The sequence below is a fragment of the Sapajus apella genome, unplaced genomic scaffold (genome assembly GCF_009761245.1).
Source record: "Sapajus apella isolate SASKATOON/1434 unplaced genomic scaffold, GSC_monkey_1.0 scaffold5, whole genome shotgun sequence".
NCBI lineage: Eukaryota > Metazoa > Chordata > Mammalia > Primates > Cebidae > Sapajus > Sapajus apella.
Genome location: NW_022436945.1, coordinates 2,013,150 through 2,020,186, shown reverse-complemented (window position 1 = coordinate 2,020,186; position 7,037 = coordinate 2,013,150). Strand labels below are relative to the sequence as shown.

General features: G+C 35.5%; 1 non-coding gene across 1 annotated transcript; it reads right to left on the bottom strand.

Annotated features, from left to right (window-relative positions):
- Positions 1–6,574: 6,574 nt before the first annotated feature.
- Positions 6,575–6,739, bottom strand: LOC116548876. The gene has a single exon (XR_004267588.1). It is a non-coding gene; the product is annotated as a U1 spliceosomal RNA (small nuclear RNA).
- Positions 6,740–7,037: the final 298 nt, after the last annotated feature.

Sequence of the window (7,037 nt, the reverse complement as noted above, 5' to 3'; positions counted from 1 at the left end):
ACAAACTCAACATTTTTTATGGCTGCATAGTATTCCATGGTGTATATGTGCCATATTTTCCTTGTCCAGTCTATCATCAATGGGCATTTGGGTTGGTTCCAGGTCTTTGCTATTGTAAACAGTGCTGCAAAGAACATATGTGTGCATGTGTCTTTATATGAAATTATTTATAATCCTTCAGGTATATACTCAGTAATAGGATTGCTGGGTCAAATGGAATCTCTATTTCTAGGTCCTTGATGAATCGCCACACTGTCTTCCACAATGGCTGAACTAATTTACGCTCCTACCAACAGTGTAAAAGTGTTCCTATTTCTCCATATCCTCTCCAGCATCCGTTGTCTCCAGAATTTTTAATGATCACCATTCTCACTGGCATGAGATGGTATCTCAATGTGGTTTTGATTTGCATTTCTCTAGTGACCAATCATGATGAGCATTTTTTCATATATTTGTTGGCCTCATATATGTCTTCTTTTGAAAAGTGTCTGTTCATATCCTTCGTCCACTTTTGGATGGGGTTGTTTGTTTTTTTCTTGTAAATCTATTTTAGTTCTTTGTAGATTTTGGATATTAGCCCTTTGTCAGATGGGTAGATCACAAACATTTTTTCCCATTCTGTTGGTTGCTGGTTCAATCTAATCATTGTTTCTTTTGCTGTATAGAAGCTCTGGAGTTTAATTAGATCCCATTTGTCTATTTTGGCTTTTGTTTTCAATGCTTTTGGTGTTTTATTCATGAAGTCTTTGCCTATGCCTATGTCCTGAATGGTTTTGCCTAGGTTTTCTTCTAGGGTTTTATGGTGTTGGGTCTTATGTTTAAGTCTTTAATCCATCTGGAGTTAATTTTAGTGTAAGGTGTTAGGAAGGGGTTCAGTTTCTGCTTTTGCACATGGCTAGCCAGTTTTCCCAACATTTATTAAACAGGAAATTATTTCCTCGTTTCTTTTTTTGTCAGGTTTCTCAAAGATCAGATGGTTGTAGATATGTGATGTTGCCCCTGAGGTTTCTCTTCTGTTCCATTGGTCTGTATCTCTCTTTTGGTACCAGTAGCATGCTCTTTTGATTACTATAGCCTTGTAGTATAGTTTGAAGTGAGGTTGCATGATGTCTCAAGCTTTCTTCTTTTTGCTTAGGATTGTCTTGGCTATGCAGGCTCTCTTTTGATTCCATATGAAGTTTAAGGTGGTTTTTTCCACTTCTGTTAATGTCTTTGGTAGTTTAATGGGGATAGCGTTGAATCTATAAATCACTTTGGGCAGTATGGCCATTTTCATGATATTAATTCTTCCTAAACATGAGCATGGAATATTTTTTCATCTGTTTTTGCCCTTTCTCATTTCCTTGAGCAGTGGTCTGTAGTTCTTACTCTCTTAACCTGCCATGTTGTTGAACTTTATCTTTATCACTGCTGTTCTGTTTCTCTGTCTTTCCTTGTGCTGCAGAGTGATCCTCTGCTCTGTTCTCATTTTCATTTGCTGTCCTGTCTTCTGATTTCTCACTCTTCTCTTTGTCTATCTCCTATTTCTCTTTCTCTCTGAGCTGGCTGTGTATCAATAAGCATGGGTCTGCTATTAAGACAGCACCAACTTTCTTCATTGGCATTGACTGACTGGCTGTTCTGAACAACCTGAAAGGCAAGGAAAGACTCAAAATTGGAGCCTGAACTGTCAATGAAATGTCAAATCTAAGAGGAATAGACCATGTGTTTATCTTTATTGTTTCCATTTTCTTTCAGATCACATTGAATTTTAAATTCTGTGAAACTATATTACAGGCTTTTCTGTTATTGTCATATTTAGCTGATCTCTGAAAATAACATGAATAATGAGGTTTGAGTGAAATTTTAAGTGTGAAATTAGCCCTAATAGAAAAAGGCTTGTATTCTGAAAAAGCCCCCCAAAATAAGGAGCATTAAATTGCCAAGGCAGAATTGACTTGCTACATAGACAGGCATTTTTTGGATGCTGAAAGGATAAATTTAGAGTTGGAGTTGTCAAAACCCGGCCAGTTTGTTAACTTAAGGAGTCTTGCAATAAATTTTTGATTAATTGGATAGAGCTGTTGAAGTTCTCACTGAAAATGTGGATTTTCCAGTTGGGCATGCAGGGTCATGCTGTAATCCCAGCACTTTGGGAAGCTGAAGAGGGTAGGTTGCTTGAGCCCCAAAATTTGAGACCTGGTCACATGGCTAAACACCATCTCTACAAAAATACAAAAATTAGCCTGTTTTTATGGCATGCACCTGTGGTCCCAGCTATTCGGAGGGCTGAGGCAGGAGGATCACCTAAGCCTGGGAGTTTGAGGCTGCAGTGAGCTCTGAGCACACCACTGCACTCCAGCCTTGGGCAACAGAGTGAGTCCTGCATCCAAAATAAATAAATAAATAAATAAATAAATAAAATTGAAATGTAAGTTTTCCAAATATGTATTATTTGCCACAGAAGCCTATTCATTGGATTTTAAAAGACCTATTAGACAATTAGTGCTCAGTAATCTGCTGGTACTGTGCTAGACATTTTTTCAAATTTTGGAAAATTTTCAGTTTAAGATAACTTCAGTCTTTTAAAATAGTTACAAATATAATACACAGAATTTTCTTATTCCAGTGATTCTCAACTGAGGATGATTTTGTGCTTTCTCCCCTTTAAGGTAATATGTGAATTCCTTTTTGGTTGACATGACTTAACTTAGAAATGTTGTTACTACTGATATCTAATTGTGTAGAGACCTGAGATGCTGCTAAACATCCTGCAACACACATAGTATCCCTTCACAACCAAGGCAGTTACACAACCCAAAATATTTACAGTGCTGCAATTGAAAAACGCTGGCATATGCCCCTCGCTCAAATTCCTCAAATGTTATTATATAAGCATAGTGTAGTGATTCTTTCTTAAATGGAAAATTAACATTGATACATTACTATTATCTAATCCATAAATTTTATTCACATCTTGACAATAATCCCACTAATATTCTATTTCTGGTCTAGATCCAACACAGGATCCTGTGTTTAGTTGAACTACTCCCTTAAAACCCTAAAATTCCCATAGTTCTCAGTTTTTCTGCAGCCATCCCTCTGTCATCTACATTAGGTATTTCTCCTAATGTTATCCCTCCCCAATCCCCCCACCGCATGCTATCCCTCCCATAGCTCTCCCACTCCCCAGTAGGCCCTGGTGTGTGATGTTCCCCTCCCTGTGTCCATGTGTTCTCATTGTCCAACACTCACTTGTGAGTGAAAACATGAGGTATTTGGTTTTCCGTTTTTGTGTCAGTTGGCTGAGAATGATGGTTTCCAGCTTTATCCAGTTCTCAGGTCTCAGTTTTTCTTTGTCTTTTCATTACTGCAAAACTTTTGAAGTCCACTGGCAGGACATTTGGTAGAATTTCTCCCACTTTATAGAATGTCTCTTTATTTTAAAATTCAGATTATGTATTTTTGATAGAAACACCTCATAAATTATGTGTCAGTCTTAATGAACAGATGATGTTAGGCTGCAGTGATATTAACTTTGATCACTTAATTACAGTGGTGTTTTCAGGATTTTCTACAATAATGTTATTGTTTTCCTTTTTGAAATTAGTAAATATTTTATGGCAATTGCTTTTAGACATGTAAATTTCCCATGCATCTTCATGTATTCACCCATTAAATTTAGTATTGATTAATGATTTTGGCCTAAAAATATGTTACTTTAGAATTTTCCAAGTGATGTTTTTCTATTTTCATCAATTCTTTTATATTTATTGTTTATAATTCTCCTATGAAGAAGAGCTTTCTCTATCCTCCAATTATTCATTTATCTTAGCATAGATTTAAGGATTGTAATTTATTCTAGGGCTATATCCCATCATAATCACCATTATCATCACCATCATCATCATCATCATCATCATCATCATCATTTGGTTCAACTTGTACCATATTGACCTTTGGAAACCCTCTCAAGTTAACCCTTGTGCATTTTTTAATTGTTCTCATCAGATTTTGAACATTTCATTCTTTTCTAACACTACAATGTTTCAGCTCTTTGACCCTCCTCCAGTTATGGATCTCTCTTTTTCCCTAAATCTCTCTCCATAATGTATAACTATATTTTCTTAAGGGCTTAGCTTGCCTTACATGCTTTCTCTTTAATTTAATTAGTTCATTAAAGACTTTTCTGTCCAGGTGGATGAATAGACATATATCTGGTTGTATGTGTGTGTTTCATTCTGATTACCACTTCGCATTCAACAGATAGTAAGTAATATTGTAGTGTTTATTATAGTGCATATTTACAGGGGGAAAAGATATCAACATGTTATTAAAGTGAAACAAGTAAAGGGTTAAATTTAGGGGAGATTTTATATGTAAACAAGTTCTATGACAGATTGATCTTATTAATGGTCCAAATTCTTCACCTTTTTCTGTAATTGTGTTCTTTGTCATATGACTTTGCCAACAGTTTACTGTCAGACATGTGGATCATTCCTCCCCACCAGTGGAGGGATCACCTGGATGACCATCCAGATGTTTCAGGAATAAATGCTTAATTTTGTTATGCTACTAATTTCTTGTGATAATTTGTCATGCATCAGTAATATTGTGAAAGTTTACTGTTATAAACCCATGTGGAATGATGTTCAGAATTGAACCAAAAACCAAAGCTTTATAGTTGTAAAACATTGTCCTTGTTGTGGCCACAAGAGAGATGAGCCAAGAATATGTGGATGTTTCACTAAGTAGACTGAAGTTTAAGGAATGACTGAACTGCATATGCATTCTGCCCAGAGGTGTTAACATAACAGCAGCACCTGATTACTCAGACATTTCTTTATGAAGCAAAGAACCACATGGAAAAGAAATCAATGGTAAGTGGAGGATGAGCAGCAAGCGAATTCAAGAGTCCCCCACTGAAAAAGATGTATGTAAAAAAGTTTTTGATACAGAAAAAATAAGGTCTGGAGGAGAGTAATTTGAGTTAGTATAAAATGGTAAAATCGAGTCTAAGTATCCGAGAGAGTCTGAATATGGCAGAGATAGTTTGTTTTCCCCTTGACTTTGAGTTAAAATCCATGCTAATGTTAATATACACAACTGCCAAACACACACTGTTTTCTGTGCTATTTAACAGCAAAGCTACCTGAAAATAGCCTGGGGCTGTATCTGTATAAAAGCTTATTCTCTCAGTTATCAGAGTCTGAAAACTCACGGCAAACTTACAACCACGTGCTTAAAGGTTTCTATTGGCTTAGGTAGGACCTTAAGCTCTTCTAGGAGTAGAGGAAGAGGAAGTAGGAATAGAACAATAATGTTAGTCATGATAATAACGTAAACATTTGTTGTGTTCTTGATGTCAAGGGACAGTGAGTGCTACGAAATTTACCTTCATCATATCAATAAATGGTCCCAACATACTCTAAGGATAAGTATCAATATTAATCTTATTAGTTCATACTTAATGGAACTGAACCTTATGGAAATTAAGTAATTTACCTAAGGCCATACTGCTAGCAAGTGAAAAGAAAGAACCGTTAACAAAATTTCAGAATAGCTTTAGACTTGGAAGAAAAGAGAAAGAGATGAACACTTTTGGTGGTCAGATAAGTCTTGGAAGAAAGATGCTTTTTCTGGGTCTTCATGAATGTGTGGATGAATGCCAAGAAGCAACAGGTATGGCATGGAAAAAAGAGTAGGCCATTCCTGGAAGAGAAGATAGCCTTTGCCAAGACACCAAGGCACATGCTACGTGTAGTATGTTTGAGGTGCCTGGGAAACAGAAGAGCAGGCAAGAAAAGACAGTGAAGTTACTTTTTTTCTTTTTGCCTTATTCCAAATTGTGTGTTTCATTTTACAGGTCATAAGGAATCGTTGAAAGACTCTAGGCTAGAAAATTTAGATTTAGATTTGAGTGAGGGTGTTTACTTGCTCTGACTAAGCAGAGAATAGCCTGAGAATGAGTGAGACTAGTTTCATTTTCACACCTTAGGAATAAAATCAGTTTAATGTAGGTAAATTATCATTAAGTATGTTCAATGAAATTCTACTGATACAGTCACTCTTTGAAATATGCTGGACTGAGAATTAATGGAGTGAGATTAAATAAATGTCCTAACTTTTATGATTAAGCCTAAGGGAACATACAGTGTTAGACATTAGGTCTACGAGAAAAAACGTTTCACCTCTGCACTCCAATTGGCTTCATAGATACAGCCTTTTCCTTCTAAAAATCCTTCTAACTTTCCCGTCTATAAACAGTCATGTAACTTCTAATGAAACAAAAATGGTCTCAGTTGATTTCTGGATTAATGTTTCAGATTTCAAAATTCTTCACTTTCCCATTTCACAACCATTATACCAATCAAATAGCTTCTTGTTTTTAAGTTCCGAAACTTAATTTTCTCATTATACTTCTTTCCTGAGAAGTAGAATTAAGGTGTTCCTTTAAAATTAAAACCACAAAAATCTAGCTTCATCTATAAAACTAGTACAATATTACAAATCTTGTTTGTGTAATGAAATAATGAAATTATGTTTAACATACACACACATACATGTTTCAGTGGAATGTAATTTCATTTTTTACCAGAGGAAAGCATGAACGCAGTCCCCTGCTACCACAAATTAGGCAGTCGAGTTTCCCCACATTTGGGGAAATCGCAGGGGTCAGCACATCCGTAGTGCAATGGCTGAGTCTCGCCCTGGGAAAACCACCGTCATGATCGTGGTATCTCCCCTGCCAGGTAAGTAGTGAAATGTAATTTTTAAAAGGGCATGAACAGAACCGAAAATCATCAAATTTTGACATACATATAGCTATCTATTTTTGTAGCATCCACGCCTGCTGGGTCCTTCAGGAATATAAATACACATAGTTAGAAATGCATATTGTATATAAAGATATAATAATATATAAATTAAATATAAAATATAAATTATATAACTTACATGTAATTTCTTACATGTAATATATAACATGAATTTTGCACATATATTTATATTTATAAAAATAAAATATTTATAAAATTGTATATATATACACACACACA